Source organism: Capra hircus, chromosome 5 (assembly GCF_001704415.2).
Source record: "Capra hircus breed San Clemente chromosome 5, ASM170441v1, whole genome shotgun sequence".
Taxonomy (NCBI): domain Eukaryota; kingdom Metazoa; phylum Chordata; class Mammalia; order Artiodactyla; family Bovidae; genus Capra; species Capra hircus.
The window spans coordinates 37,631,325-37,647,177 of NC_030812.1; the positions used below are offsets into that span (position 1 = coordinate 37,631,325).

At 39.4% G+C, this 15,853-nt stretch overlaps 1 protein-coding gene across 3 annotated transcripts in view; it reads left to right on the forward strand.

Moving 5' to 3' along the window:
* The window catches only part of PRICKLE1 (prickle planar cell polarity protein 1), a 113,779-nt gene that overhangs the window by 56,203 nt on the left and 41,723 nt on the right, over window positions 1-15,853 (forward strand). The window contains exon 3 of one of the 3 annotated variants that reach the window (XM_018047905.1): window positions 13,946-14,122. The exons of 1 other annotated variant lie outside the window; for it this stretch is intronic. The gene's annotated coding sequence lies outside the window, so the exon portion shown is untranslated. Of the gene's footprint in view, window positions 1-13,911; window positions 14,123-15,853 lie in introns of those variants that run through there. One more of the 3 variants, XM_018047907.1, reaches the window with a different exon arrangement.

Sequence of the window (15,853 nt, forward strand, 5' to 3'; positions counted from 1 at the left end):
TCTAGTGTCTCAGGGATTTTTAGGGAAAATGTCAGGAATCTTCAGGAGCTACTGAACTCTGTTTCGTTTCCCCAGAGGAATAGTAAAGAAAATGCCAATTCAAGAAAGAGAACTTATGTTTGACTAGGCAAGTTAGCATTATTGAGGATTTATAGGACTAAACAGTGACTTGAATATAATTCAGGGGGAATGATTCATGGTGTTCCTAAAGTATAAAATAATGACTTTCAGGTTCTCTGTCAGTGTTTCATTTAAAGTAATGAATTACATTGTCTACTAACTGAAGAAGCAGAAACAAAAACCCATAATTTAATCCAGCTTAGCAAATTCTTTCTTTTTCCTAAATTTGGAGCTAATGAATTTGAAGATGCAACTCTACCTCCATGAAGCAGAAACTGCCAAGCTGGGAGTTTTCTCCTTATGAATGAGGGAAGAGGAAAAGACAGACTTTCATTAGAACAGTATTCAGAACCACAAAAAAATTTTTTTTTCTTTTTCCTGAAGATAATTTTATGTAAGACTCTACTGTTTGTACATTTTGAATTGTTACTTAGTCGCTTTGTCTTCCTTCCAGAGGAGGTGATAATCCAAGATAAAGAATTTCTATAACTCTTATTTCTAACTTGCAGTGAACACTTTCCATCTGGTCATCTGATTGCAAAAGAGGGGTTCTCCATTTATTTACTTTAAAATGAGTCTTCAGTGAAGACCATCTTTTAGAGACTTTGGTGTCTGCCTCTCATTGAGCATACATGAAAATACATCATGTACTAGCTTGGGATAGTTTTCAATTTTTGATCAGATATATCAGCAAAAGATCTGAAATGACCTGACTTCTCTAAGAGTCACATTTTTATCCTGTGGTGGCATTTTAAATAAAAGGTTAGTATTTTATTTCATAAAAACGAGTAGCAAAGTATAAGTGCTTCATCCTTGACTAGATTGACTCTTGCGTCTCCCAGTTAAGTAGGAAAACAGCTGCCATTCTGCCCATTAGAAGTATGAAAAACATTTTTAAAGGTCATTCATTTAAAGTTCTTTTAACTTGTGTATACAATTAATAGCTTAGTTTAATTCCACCTTAAATCTTTGCCATCTGCAGGATTACCATGCAGTGGTGATATAAAAGTCCCATGGGAAGATGTTTAATTAAGTAATTAAGACTACAGAAAATGCTTCCAGAGAAATATTTTTATTACAAATAAAATCAAAGTAAAATATCTAGTTTTGCAGGACTAGAAATTTTTCCTAATTAAAAACAAAAAAACCTGCTATTTTTTTAGTGTAATTTTGTAAGTGTTCCCATGTGTAGTGCCTCAGAGCATAACGTGTAAATCTGACACACCCATTCACTTGAAAGAAGTGCAGAGGGAGAGGGGCTGTTTTCAAGGGAAGTTGCCTTTAGTGGTGGTGCTTTAGAGGCAAAGAACCATCTTTGCGTTTCCGCATGAAGATTTTAGATGCTACAAGGACTGTTTTCTGTGAGAGAGAAGAGGCTGTGCAATCCTTCTTAAAAGTTAGCACAGCTCATTCACACATCCATCATATGGATTTCACATCCATATTAGGTATATGATTATTATTTCTTGATTTTATTCATACTCAGTGGATTAAAAAAAAGTTTAGAACAGTTTCAGGTTCACAGTATAAGTAAAATGAGAGGAAGGTACGCAGATTTCCAACATACCTTCTGCCCCCACACACCCGTGGCCTCCCCCACTATGAACATTCCTCACCAGAATGATCCGTTAACTACAAGTGATGAACCTACATTAGCATGTCATAATCACCCTAAGCCCATAGTTCACATTACGATTCATTCTTGGTGTCGTGCATTGTGTGGGATGTAACCATACGTCATTGCCACATGCAGGGTATTTTCTCTGCCCTAAAGAGCTTCTGTGCTCCACCTTCCCCCAGCTCTTGGCAACGGCTCACCTTATTACTGTCTCCAAAGTTTTGTCTTTGCCAGAATGTCATATTGTTGGAATCATACAGTATGGAGACTTTTCTGATTGACTTTTTAGTAATATTCATTTACATTTCCTCCATATCTTTTAATGGCCCCATGCTGCTGCTGCTGCTAAGTCGCTTCAGTCATGTCCGACTCTGTGCGACCCCATAGGTGGCAGCCCACCAGGCTCCCCCGTCCCCGGGATTCTCCAGGCAAGAACACTGGAGTGGGTTGCCATTGCCTTCTCCAATGCATGAAAGTGAAAAGTGAAAGTGAAGTCGCTCAGTCGTGTCCAACTCTTCGCGATCCCATGGACTGCAGCCCACCAGGCTCCTCTATCCATGGGATTTTCCAGGCAAGAGCACTGGAGTGGGTTGCCATTGCCTTCTCCAATGCATGAAAGTGAAAAGTGAAAGTGAAGTCGCTCAGTCGTGTCCGACTCTTCGCGATCCCATGGACTGCAGCCCACCAGGCTCCTCTATCCATGGGATTTTCCAGGCAAGAGCACTGGAGTGGGGTGCCATTGCCTTCTCCGAAGCTCCTTTCTTTTAGTACTGAATAATATTCCGTTATCTGGATGTACCACAGTTTATTTACCCATTTACCTATTGAAGGATATCTTAGTTGCTTTCAAATTTTTGCAGTTATGAATAAAGCTGTTATAAACATCCATGGGCTTTCCTGGTGGCTCAAAGGGTAAAGAATCTGCCCGCAATGCAGGAGACCCGGTTTGATCCACATCCATATTTGTGAAAACATAAGAGGAGAAGGGGAATGACAGAGGATGAGATGGTTGAACGGCATCACCGACTCGATGGACGTGAATCTGAGCAAACTCTGGGAGACGGCAAAGGACGGGGAAACCTGGCGTGCTGCAGTCCATAGGGTTACAAAGAGTCAGGCACAACTGAGCGACTGAACAACAAGTTTTCAGTTCCTTTGGGTAAATTCCAAAAGAAGATAACTGCTAGATCCTATGGTAAGAGTATGATTAGTTATATAAGAAACTGCCAAACTCTCTCTCAAAGTGGCTGTGCCGTTTCGTATTCCTGCCAACAATGGTTGACCGTTCCTGTTGCTCCACATCCTCACTGGCGTTTAGTGTTGTCAGTGCTCTGAATTTTGGCCATTCTAATAAGTATGTCAGGGGATATTTTTTGAGCAACTGTGAGAATATCAAATAGAGTCTCACTGTCATATTCCTAATTATATTAAATCCTGCCTGACTGGTAGAATATAAACATTTCCAGCAATTCAAATTCAGTACTTTTAACTTTTGCCTAATACCCAAGATTTTTAAAATAGTAATATTTTATTATGAAATGACATTTAAAGATAGATATAAAACCAGGCTTAAGTATTATGTTCTTACCTTTATAAATATGAAGACTTACTGCAAATGTTTACTTTTTCTCAAAACTGAAGAAGAGTTCTTCTTTTGATGACCTTTTTAAATTTTATATTGGAGTGTAGTTGATTAACAATGTTGCGTTAGTTTCAGATCTACGGTAAAGTGACTCAGTTATACATATATATGTAACTATACTTTTTCAAATTCTTTTCCTGTTTAGGTTATTACAGGATATTGAGCAGCATTCCTTGTGCTCCATAGTAGGTCCCTGTTGGTTATCCATTTTAAATACAGTGTGTACAGCTTGTCAATCTCAGCTTCCCAGGTGGCTCATTGGTAAAGAATCCACCTGCCAAGCAAGAGACACTTTCAGTCCTTGGGGTGGGAAGAGCCCCTCGAGAAGGAAATGGCAGCCCACTCCAGTATTCTTGCCTGGGAAATCCCAAGGACAGAAGAGTCTGGTGGGCTACAGTCCATGGGGTCACAAAAGAGTTGGACACGGTTTAGCAAGTAAACAACAACAACATGTCAATCCCAAACTCCCTAACTATCCTTCCCCCATCCCTTCCCCCTGTAACCGTAAGTTAGTGAAGAACTTTCCTTAAATAGAATTTTTTCCTTGCCACCACAGTGAGACTTTCACACAAATGTAGCTTTCTCATGTAAATTTGAGAATGCTTACACTTCATTTTATTTGTTTAATTGCTTTATGGCAAAAAAGATAGACAATAACATTTTAGATAGACATTAAAGAATATAGAGTATATATAAAATTTTTAGTTGTATTTATCCACATATTTACCATTTGTCATATTCTGTTTCTTTTTATAGATCCAGATTTCTTTTCTTAATATAACTTTATTTGTTTATTTGTGGCTGTGCTGAGTTGTCACTGCTGTGCAGGCTCTTCTCTAGTTGTGGAGAGAGAGGGCCACTCTCTAGTTGCAGGGCTTAGGATTCTCATTGCGGCGGCCTTTCCTGTTGTGGGGCGTGGTTCTAGGTATGCAGGCTTTAGCAGTTGTTGCACATGAGCTCAGTTGCCCCACAGCATGTGGGATCTTCCCAAATCAGGGATCTAACCCATGTTTCCTGCAATGGCAGGCAGCTTCTTTACTAATGAGCCACCAAGGAAGTCTCTAAAATTAATAGATTATATTCATCATTAGATATGGAACTTGGGTAGTTATTCTTTCCCAACATCACTACTTCTTGGTCATGCCTTACTTAAGAATTTTCTTTGTTTAATTCCTAACATTTTCATTTCCATTTTATAAATGAGAAAATCAAAACACAAGAGTTAAGAAAATTTGGGTAATTTTGAGACCCAGCCCACTGTTTTATTCACTTCCTGCCTATGAAATTCAATAGACGTACCTTTATTAAGTGCCCTCTGCATGCCATCCAGTAAAGTCTTTTTTTCCTGACAAGTTGTCCTGGTCATGAGATGGGCCCTCCTGTAGTGCTTGTTGCCTGCTTAATGAACCTTTAGAGTTGCATCTCGAGTTTGGAAGAAGGAGAGGAGGCAGTTTTCCTTTAGGAAAACACACCCTTAGATTCTATGTTTTCCCAATAAGCCGATCTGACTTCCTCACTTCTCCTTTCTTAACCATCTAGTCATCTGAATCTGTAGAGATGATGGTGCTGGTCCATGTTTGATGTTGGACACATCATCCTTGACAAGATCATCTCACAGTGGCTCCTGTAAAAAGCAGCACCATAAACTGTTGGGTCTACCCGGGAACTCACCCTCAAATCCAAGCCTTCCTCTCATTCTCATCCCCACACGGAAGGCACTGTGACTACAGAAGAGCTTCCCAGCTGGTCTTCCTGCCTCAGCCTCTGTCTGCATCCCTTAGAGCCATTTTCTACACTGCAGCCACAGCCACTGTTCTACAAGGCAATTCTGATCATGGTCTGGCCCTACAGAAGTATACCAATGGATCACTCCTCACAAGAGTTCACATGCAAGGCCCTTACAAAGTGGCCCCCGCCCACCCTGCAGACCTCTCTCTCCATGAGTTTGCACTTGCACTCTCTGCTTCTCTACCCCAGAACTTCTCACTGCCCTCTAGACAGGAAAACGCCCAGGTTTCTTTGCAGGAGGCATTCATCCCTTGACTGTCCTTTGTGATGGACTTTGGTCCATTGGTGACATTTAACATCTGTTGAGCACCTGTGTCGCAGGCATGGCGCTTTATATGAATTATCACTTTCATTGGTGCTTTTGATGTAGGTACACTGTTGTCCCAGCTTTAGAGAATAGGGAGTGGAGGCCAGGGAGGCAGCTCAGTAGTGAGTGGCAGAGCTGCCATATGAACCAAGTCTTGATGGTTCTAGAACCCGTGTCCTTAACTTCTGTGCCTCACTGTCTTCCAAACATCTCTTCTAAAAAGGATCATAATTGATATAGGTGAACTTTAAGATAAATATAAAAATTTTGACAGGAGTTATTACCAATAATTTTCATTCAATAATTTAACTTTGATCTTTATTTTAGGAAAACTTTAAATCTACTATTGGGTTAGTAGGGAAAAAATGAAAAAGGGTTACATAACTAAAATTTAGGTGCTAGTCCTTTGTTTTTCTATAATTTGCAGTGTTTCAGAATAGCCTTGATTTTCATAATCAAACATGTTATACAAAACGACATTTTGGAGAGCTGCAGTATTATAGATGTACTTGCTGTTTCGAATTACCTGTGTTGCATAGGCCGTTTTAATGGAAATAAAATTAGCTTAAAGATAGGAAGTGCCTTTTATTAGCTCAACAAAGCCATGGTCAATTCAATTAAAGTGTTAAAATGTATTTCAGAGGAAAGAATGTTTAGGGTCATAAATTAACTCAACACAGTTGTTCCTTGGCACTTACTGTTTACCTGGAAATGGGTATTGTGTTTGGTACTTTGAAGATAAATGTTATTTACAAAATGCATAGTTAATAAAAACTTGCTTCAGAATGTAGTGGTTGACATCAAAGATCTTTATCCTGATATTTGTGGTTGACAAGGTTTAATTTCATTTAAGTTTAGAATAGGAGAGTACTACTGGTTGCATGTAGATAAAAGTTTCAGGTTTATACAAATCACCTATTTTGACATTGTTTGTAGATGTATTTCCACCTATGCTAGGTAATGTAACCCCTGTATTCTTACACTTTAAAATACCAACAGCGTTCATATTTATAATTGGAAATTCCTTGAGCCATCTGAGGGTGTGAAAGACATGCATGTGAAAACCCATTGTTTCTCTCCATCTTTTTTCTTTCCTTTCTTGGTTGTTTGAAGACTCAATAAAGGCGATTAGTATCAATCTATCATTTCAAATAAGGTTGGGAACAGACGCACTTGTGTGAAAAATAGTTTATTGAAATATTTACCCAGTGACTTCTTTGTAAAGTAGCCATTAAAAGACCTAGTTCCCTATGTCTTGTTCACAATTCAAGGGGTGCCCCCCCCCACCAGCTGTGCTAGAGGAAAATTCCCAAAATGGGTGTCTTGATTAACCTTTAAATGCCTACTCCAAGTTTCAAAGGGACTTAAAAAAAATCTTTTTTTTTTTAGAATCACCTTTCAGCTAACATGAACTGCTTTGGAACATGGCAGTCTTTATATCAAGGAAGCTAAAGGGTAAAAATGGATGGAGTATCACAAAGCTTGCTTTCTTTATGAGCGTTCACTGAAAATTCCTAGATTCCTTAAGGTCAAATTTATGTAACATATCCACTTTAAAAATTACTTGGCCATTATCTTGCTTTAAAGAAAGGTTCTTTTTGTTAACAGAAGAAAACAAAACTTTGCCCAGTCACCAAAGTAATAAAACCTACTTGGTGCAGTGGTGGGCTTCCCATGGAAAAATGCCGCATGGTGTGCTAAGGCAAGGAGCATTGCTGTGGCTGAGACCCAAACCCCACCAGATGGACACTGCTCTCATTTCCAGATATTTAGGGTATTTTTCTTTTTTTTACTGTTTGCTACATTTATTAAAACAAGATACATTGTCAGATACATATACTTTCTCAGGTCACAATTAGGTGGCAATTCTGTGGACTTGTTGTGGTATAATTTAGAAACCAGGGTTTACTGTACTAAACCGGCAAATCGCGAGGCCAAAATACAGCCTGAATTATCTGAGTAAAACTCAGTAAAACTTGTCTACTTTGATCTGGTTCTATTACCAATGGACTGTAGTCATTTAATTCCACGTTATTCTAGTTGTACAAGCAAAGTAGAAAATGGCAGTACACGGTAAAAAAATCCCTGATTTCACTTGAAATATTTATGTAACTAAAACCGAATCAGGTTGTGCTGAGGGTGGTTGTCTCACTCTTCAGTGTTGGTTTATACAGGTAGGGTCTTCGTAGGAGACATTCTCAGTGTTGCACAAGACAGTTTCTTTTGAATTTTGACTGGTTGGTTAATTTCTACTGTTAATCACTTTTAGCTGTAGATTCCATTCACAACCATTTTGAAATTGAATTACACTGTGATTTTAAAAGTGTTTCTCTTCATCCATTAGTTGTGTAATTATTAAAGAAATGTAATATTCCTCAAAAGAAAGTTGTAAAGTTTTTTTGCCTTCACTATTTTGACTTTCGATTATATAATCAACATTTGTATTAATGCACTATAAATTGCCTTGATTAACTCATTTATCCCTCTATCAGTGGAGGTGCACATACACTACCCACATCATGATACCACGATACTGCATCTGATTCAAATTGTGCACATAGCAAAATTTCTTTGAAGCTTAACATTCTGATTTGCAACACCTCACTGTGGGTATTGTTAACCAGCTGAATTCAGTCAACAATTTGAGGCTCTGCCTAAACTAAACAACTTTTTTTTTTAAGTGAAAAACCTTTTGAATTAAAAGTGTATTGTTGGGTTATATAGACAACACATAAAATGAAGCCTTGATCAAATTAAAACAGTATAAAGGACTATTTGGCATGGATCTTAGTCACAGTATCTCCTCACTGTGCTAAGCACTTTTCATGCATCATCTCATTTAATCCCCATCACAACTTGATGAAGGAAATTTTACATTTCCATTGTATAGTGGAAGAAAATGAAATTAAGAGAGCATGAAATGACTTGCCCCTATCTCAAAATGGGAGAGGCAGCAGTCCGACTGAGGGCTGTCCTTTGGCAGAGCCCATGGTCTGTTAATATCCCTCTTCATGTACAGTGTCCACCAAGGCCCGTGTCTTTCTTTGCCACATGTTAGGTTGGTTATGTTGGAAGAGCGTGGTGAGAGGTTTAGTTTCCAGGGTGCATTGGCAACTCTGTTCTCTTGTGCAGATTCCATGTCACTCTCTTATTTCCAGGACTCCACAGTCACTATAGATCTGGGAACCCATAGATATATATCATTTTTCATCCAAACCCAAACGCTTAAGAGGATTAAAGAGTCACTGTCAATAACTGTACATGGAAAAGAGGCACGAACTAAGATTTTCCAAATCAAAATGGGGCCTGTGGTTCTGGTACATAAAAGCAGCATTGTAGGGGTGTGTGTGTGTATGTGTGTGTGTGTGTGTTGTATCAGGAGTGTGGGGAAGCAATGCTGTAGGTTGAAATACACCATCTAAGGACGTAGAAGATTGAGAAATTCTGGTTTAGAGGAGTATTTCTCAGCTATTTTTAAAATTACATGCCTATGCTGCCAAACACAGAGGTCTTCCTTTAAGGTTATTTTAATTTGCTAAGTAAACACTGGATTAAAATACTCAAAGCTATGGGAGAGTTCTGCTTTGTTTTCAAACTGCCCAACTTTACCCGCTCTCCACTCTTTTTAGCCAATTCAGAGGTGTTTTCTTACTTACCCCATCACTGGTCTAGAATTCTGAAAAGCACTCTTCTGTAAATGGTCATCCAGCTGTGGGTTAATCAGAACAGGCCATTTTACTAAGTGTCAGAATGATGGTGTACCATCACCAGCATTGATCAGTATTCACTCTCCACGAGCAGAGAAGGTCAGAGATGATCAGGTACATTAAGCCACAAAAGTCTGAAGTATTCCTTCTCTTTGGTAAAAGTCTAAAGCTAGAGCTAAGAAATTCAGAAAATGCCTATTAATAACACAGTGGAGGGACTTCCCTGGCAGTCCAGTGGTTCAGATTCTGCATTTCCTCTGCCAGGGGCATGGGTTCAATCCCTGGTCAGGGAACTTTGAGCCCTTATGCCACATGGTATAACTTAAGAAAACCCCAAAAAACAGAATAGAGGCAGTAGTTTAGTTCCCTGAGTGCTATTTAAGAATTGTTCGTGTTGAAGACATTTTTTTCAATATTAAAGATGACAGTGATTACTTCTGAGGGTTGTGTATATGAGAGAGAAATAAGGTAACCATTCTTTTCAACATTTCAGGTCTGACTTACTTTCCTAAATAAAGCAGAGTTTATCAATTATGATGCCTTGTGCATCTCATGGAAGGCCTGGTACTTAACATGAATTATTTTTATTGCCCACATCAACACCATTGTGCTGTAGGTGCTATTATTGCTCCCATTTTAGAGACTAGAAAATAGAGGCAAAGAGAGGCAGCACAATCAGTGAGTGGCAAAGCTGCCATAGGAACCAAAGCTCCAAGGTTATCTTGTTAAAAAGTGTGATTTATAGTCTATTGGAAGACTGTAGGGATATTATTGCTAGGTTTTGGGGGGAAATATAAGATGTATTTTTCCTGTTTCAACAAGTAGATATTGCCAAATAAGTTTCAGGATCATTTAACTGGATGCTAATATTGAATATAGTTCAGTTTTAAATAAAAACAGGATTAAAATTCATCTTATAACTTTTATATGAGTGAATTCAGTTGGGCCTTTGTTTTAAAGTTAGAAGACAGATGCAGGACAAATATAGAAAAATTAAGGACCCCTGAAGCTATTTTTAACATTTTAAAATTAACTTGACAGCTGTTGTTTTGTCAGAACTTAAATAACTTTGCTTCATTAAAAAATAAATCCATAACATATGGATTTCAGCATATTGTATATTTATTATTTGTGCTTATTAGGGAAAGGCACATGAGTTGAAAAAAAATGAGACATTCTCCAGGTGTATAAAAAGTTGTGTTAGCAGGCAAGCAATCATAGTGTTAAACAAGATATCTGTCCTTAAAATTTGTTGATGCTTTTAATTTAGCTAAATTTTACAGTAAGCTTTCTTGCTAATGGAATGAAGGCATTGAATTAGACTGGCTTTTTAATTCTCTTATTTTTAAAATTATAAACTCATACCTAAAAGAGACATCCTGAGACCTTTTAGTTCCCCCTTCATGCTCCAGAAATTCTTCTTTCTGGTGTGCAGAAAGAAACCCATCTATTATGTACAGAAAAACATCTTTCAGACTACTAAAGTCCCCACTTTTCTTGTTAAGTGTCCAGTTAAGTATTTAAGGATACATTTGTCTTTTATCAACTGAAATTCCTCTCCTTTGCCTTAAACTCAGACCTCAGGAGCTGCAAGGTGACCTTGAGTTGGGGGAGGAGACAGTGAGGCTGGTATTTGAGGATGACCTTAAAAATAAGCCCAGGGAAAAAATGAAATAGGGACCTCTGGTTAAAGATGGCCGATTGAATATGCATATTTAGCTTTATCCTCTTTCAAAATTTCACTAAGATGGCAGTGAATAAATTACTTTTTAAAAGGAGAAAACCCATGAAGATGAGAATGGAAAATAAGAAAATAACATATTTTGGAGGCAGGATTGCAATCACCCTCCATATCCATGAGTTCTGAATCCTTGCATACAGAGGGTTGATGATGAGGGACTTGAGCATCCTTGAATGTTGGTTCTGTGAGGGGTCCTGGAACTAGTCCCCCATGGACACCAAGGGATGGCTGTAATTGGTGGCTGACTTCGAGGACCCGTGGACACCAAGGGATGACTGTAATTGGTGGCTGACTTCGAGGACCCGTGGACACCAAGGGAGACTGTAACTGGTGGCTGACTTTGAGGACCCAAGTAGGCAGATCCTAATCTAGAAGAAGAGAAAGTTGAGATGCAGCCTGAATTATACCATAGACCTCCCAAAAAGCTCAAGAAGGTTTATCCTTGGGTAAGAGTAGAACAGAGGCTCTAGAGATGAGGCATCAGGCACAACTGAGGGAAGGGTTGTTGAGCTGCACTCCACAGGCCCACTAGGCCTGTGCTTGCCCAGCTTCAAGACTGAACAAAGAGCCGGGAGTCAGCAACAGAAACATTAGTAGTTTAGTGGAGAGTGGCAGCTTATACGTCTGAAACAAGACCCCACTGTGTGCAGCGGGCAATGGACAGGTCTTGTCGGCTGTCTTCGCTGCTGGGAAGAAGGGGTAATTACCAGTTATCAGGGAATTGACGTCAGGTTGTCTCACTGGTTGCCAGGGAAACTAGCAGAGGGGTGCAGCCCTTACTGCCCCTTTGATAAGGGGCAGTCACCAGCTGGATTGGGGACAAGTATGTTGGAAGGTCAGTCAGGTGAGTAGGGTGCAGCTAAAGCAGATACTGGTGGAGCAGGGTCTGTAGAGAAAGCAAGGAAACAGCCATTTTGGATGGCCTGAGCATACAGGGGTCCCTGGCCAGAACCAGAGGAATCAGATAATATGCCTCAACTTGCCTTCCACATCGTTTAGCCAGGTGTCACCCTGTAAGCAGATGGAAAGTGTTCTTTGGAGAAGGCAGTTAGCCAAAAGGAGGCAAAAGATGAAAACAAAACTAGAGATAACTAGTTTGACTTTGTATTATTGTCTTAGTCTAGAGTAAGACAGTCAAAAAGCTTCCTTCCCTTGACCTCATTCTCCGAAATATAGATAGCATCCAATCAGCTTTTTAGTTTCTCATCTGCAAAATGAACAAATAGCTGACAATCAGACATTGAAGAAATATCTAATATGAAGTGAACATAGAGAGGGCAGATAGAATAGATACTACCCAGGGAGATGATATATAATTAGTGTTAGTGTTGTCTGAGAAAGGAGAAGTTAGTGTACCCAGTAAACAAGAACAGAATGCTACAAAAAAAGGAACTTTCATGGGCAAACAAAGCAGCTCTTGGAAACTAAAAAGAAGAAATGAAAAACTGCTCACTAGAAGCCTTGAAAGTTGTAGTAATAGAAAATATCCTCGAATGTAAACTTTAAAACACTAAGAAATGTAAAATATGAGAGGGAAGGTGAGGTAATGGGAAATCAGGTCCAGGGAGCCAACATCTAAATAGGAAGAGAAAACAGAAGGAAGAATATCATCAAACAAATTATTCCACAAACTTTCCCAAACTGAAGGGCATGAATTTCTGGACTGAAAGATGCACCAAATCCCCTGTGCAGTGTGGGAAAGTAAAATCAATATAAAGGACATCATCAGGTAATTTTGAATGCTGGAAATATAAAAGGTCCTACAACTTTTCAGAGGAACAAAAACAGGTTTCCATGACAACAGGCTATTAAAATAAAAAAAGCCTTTTAGAATTGTTTGATTTTTAAACTATATACTATATATTTTCCATGAAATGAAATTTTAAAAAAGAAACTTGAGAAGGGGAATAGGCCAGGATGGGTAAAGAAACTTTGTTTCCATTTTAGTTTGATAATGTTGATCTTTCAGTTTCAGTATCTACTATTCATTTGACAATGGATAATAGATAAGTGGTTCAGATTTAATGTCTCATTAGCCCATGAGTTTCCCAAGGCATTTCTGTTGGTCTGCATGCAGTCATTCTTTCATAACAAAAGTTAAGCTGTATTTGGATATTACTTCTTATAAGAACACTGGCAAGAAATTCAGAAAAGGGAAAAAAAAAAAAAAAGATGATCATTCTTCCCCCAAATAACCATAAGATAAGAAATATGGTAGGGGGTTTAATAGTTTGCTAGCACACACAGAGGAAAACGTGAAATGCAGAAAATAAAAGGATCTGAAATCCCAAAACAGAAGACATAGTTGCAATTGCTGCAACCGGAAACGAATTGCTTTTATTAGATCATTAATATTTCATGATTTGGGGATATATTTGTATACCATACAACTGTTGGACCGTTTTATTGCAGTGAAGACACCTCAAAGGATTTTGAAAGGCAACAAATGTATATTGGAATAGTCTTGGGGCTCCCAAGTATAATAAATTGAACCTCTTCCTAAGATACAATGACGTTATATCCATTTTTATTGTGTAATAATTTTCATTAGTCACTTTACTTCTTTATTTAATTTTGGCTGTGCAGGGTCTTCGTCGCTGCGTGGGCTTTTCTTTAGTTGCTGAGAGTGGGGGCTGCTCTTCCTTGCAGTGCACAGGCTTCTCATTGTAGGGGCTTCTGCTGTGGAGCACAGGCCTTAGGGCACGTGGGCTCAGTAGCTGTGGCTCCTGGCCGCTAGTGCACAGGCTCAGTAGTTGTGGGACATGGGCTTTGTCCTTCTGCGGCATGTGGGATCTTCAAGGGATCAAACCCACATCTCCTGCACTGGCAGGTGAATTCTTCACCACTGAGTCAGCAGGGAAGCCCCTTATTGTATAATATTATAATTTTTTTAAAAAGACACAAGCTCTAAGAGAGACTTAAAAAATGAGGAAAGAATTGACAGTGTGTGAATATATATAAATACAAGGAATAGATAGTGAGTTGCTTCAGGGCAAAGAGCAGCTTTTGTTCCTCTTTATAGCCCAGTATCCAGCACAGTTGTCCACCCAGCTGAAGCAAAGGCAGGAACCTGAAAAGAACTCCGGAGGTTGCCTTGGTGAGGGGTGGAGCAATGACAAAGGAGGACCAGATTCAGATCCTGGCTGCCCGGACTCCACGGCCTGGTGGTCTTTAGCAAGGCCACCAGGCTCACTGCAAGGTACGCAGGGTTCCCAATAATAATGGGAGGTTATTTGCTTGTTTTTAAAACATCCTTGATATCCTAGGATGTATAAAGCACAGGCTCTGAGAAATAAAGAAAACCTTATAACTTACGGTTTGATTTCAATAAATCAAACTATTCCTTATTAGGCCTCCTGCTTCCAGTATCTAAGTGTCTGGATTTCTTTGAAATAACACTATTTATACATGTCTCTAATGCACAGCTATAAGAAAGGGCTGGAGAACCTCAAAGGTAAGTTTTACAATCATTTCCATACCCATTTTCCTGTGCAACTTGATTTGGGAAAGTTGGTGCTTGATTTTCAGCGAAGTTAAACAAACAAGGCCAACAGATCAGAGCCCCCATCACAAGTCAGACCTTCAAGGGAATTCAGTAAATTTTTTTTTTTTCCTGTTAACTTCATACCTGTGAGGCTTTCTCTTTGCATCCTGCAGAGCCATTATGGGCTTTTATTCTTGCTTTTATCCTCATCTGCAAATTTCATGTGGACGCCTGCAGATGATCCTGGGTTATCTGCAGACACACTTCTTTCTCTCTCTCTCTCTCTCTCTCCTTCTGTCTCTCTAATTATTTCCTGAGGTCACAGCTGCCATCCCTTGGCAGCTTCCTTACCCCAGTAGAATAATGAGACCCTGGCTTTTGAGAACTCGGTACTGGGAGTGAATGGTGTTTAAACTGAAGTTTTCCCTGCTTTACTGGTAAAACACAGTCCTTAACTACTCTGCAGGTGCGATGCCCTTGACTATGCCGCCTGTCCGGTACTGTGGGATGAGGCATTAGAACCTGTGTGTAAACATCGCAGTGAGGGGCAAGCTTAGGGTGTCTTCCGTGCAGTGCCTGCTCCTTTTGAAGTGTCTGCTGGATTGTACCATTGTCATGCCAGTTGGAGGAATTCTTTGTTTTACAATGGCAGGGCTCTGAAGAGCCAGCTGATAAGACTTGGGACCCTGGTGTGAAACTGACCCTTTGAACTAGAAGAATCTTTCAAGATAAGCAAGCCTTGGTGTTTTTATCACACTTTTTATTAGTGCTCTGAATGGAGCAGGTTAGTGTCCTTGCTAGGCAGGTAAATAAAAGTTTTTCAGGCTCTTCAGTAATTGATACAGACTAGGACCCAGGCTCCTTTTTGACAACGAAGCAGACCTTCCAATTGCCTATCTCAATGAAGATTTTTGAGAAATAGCATCAATTTGGGGGATTTACTCAGAACAAAAAGGTTAATTGTACCAGGAGTAAAATGCAAATGAAACTCATAAGACTTTTTCAAGTAAAATGCTAAGTTTCTCACTAAAAAGTGATCTTGATTATCTTTCAGACCAAATGACATGCATAATTTTTCTTCATAAAGGTCATTGGTAGAACGGAAAGTAGAAAAATTGGCTCCATGGTAATCATTTTTGAATGTACATTCTAATATCCCAAATGTTTCACATCTCAGATATTCTCCTGAAATGAACGGTACTCATCATTCTGGTGTTCAGTCACTCAGCAAACCTTTGTCATTCCTGATGGTGTGACAGGCGTGAGGCTCATTTTGAGGGGCAGCATTGAGCAAGGCAGTCTTGCTCTCCATCTACACGAGTCTTCCAGCCCAGCAGAGACCCCATCATCACACACATGACTGCAGGGTGAACGGAAGGTTGCAGGGAAGTGACAGGCGCTGTGGCAACATTCTTCTCCAGTCCTTCCTTTAGAGCTTTATTTTGG